This window comes from Penaeus monodon, chromosome 15 (assembly GCF_015228065.2).
Source record: "Penaeus monodon isolate SGIC_2016 chromosome 15, NSTDA_Pmon_1, whole genome shotgun sequence".
Taxonomy (NCBI): domain Eukaryota; kingdom Metazoa; phylum Arthropoda; class Malacostraca; order Decapoda; family Penaeidae; genus Penaeus; species Penaeus monodon.
The window spans coordinates 20569901-20570431 of record NC_051400.1 but is presented as its reverse complement, the minus strand read 5'-3'; positions in this window follow the sequence as shown (position 1 = coordinate 20570431).

Here is a 531-nt window from a genome sequence, read left to right as displayed (position 1 = left end):
GTGAGGTTCATAGTAGTATAATTATAAATAGATCTCAATAATATAGGGGTTGAAAAAAACTGGCCATTAATTAATGATGATTGTTGTACTGAAAGAGGAGTATTTATTAATATAGGATCTATAAATATTATCAGGAATCTTATTGAAGCTGTTATTATAAATACTAAAAGTAAAGAGGAAGAAAATCTAAAGGATTCATTAGAAGCTAGGGATGCTACATAGATAAATAGAACTAACATTGCTCCTAAGAAAATGATAAATAAAATATAGACCAAAAAGAATTTATTGATAAACCTGCTGTCACAGATTATCACAGTCTGAAGTAGTAATATAAGTCCTATAGCTAAGGGATGAAACAAACGTGTAAAAATAAAAGATGAAATAATAATTATTGGTGAAATATAATAATAAGTGAAATACAGATAATAGTTTAATTAAAATGTTAGTTTTGGGAACTGATGATAAGAGGTAACTCTTTTCTCTGATGCTTTAAGAAGATTAAAACTTCAATTCTGGTTTACAAGACCAGTG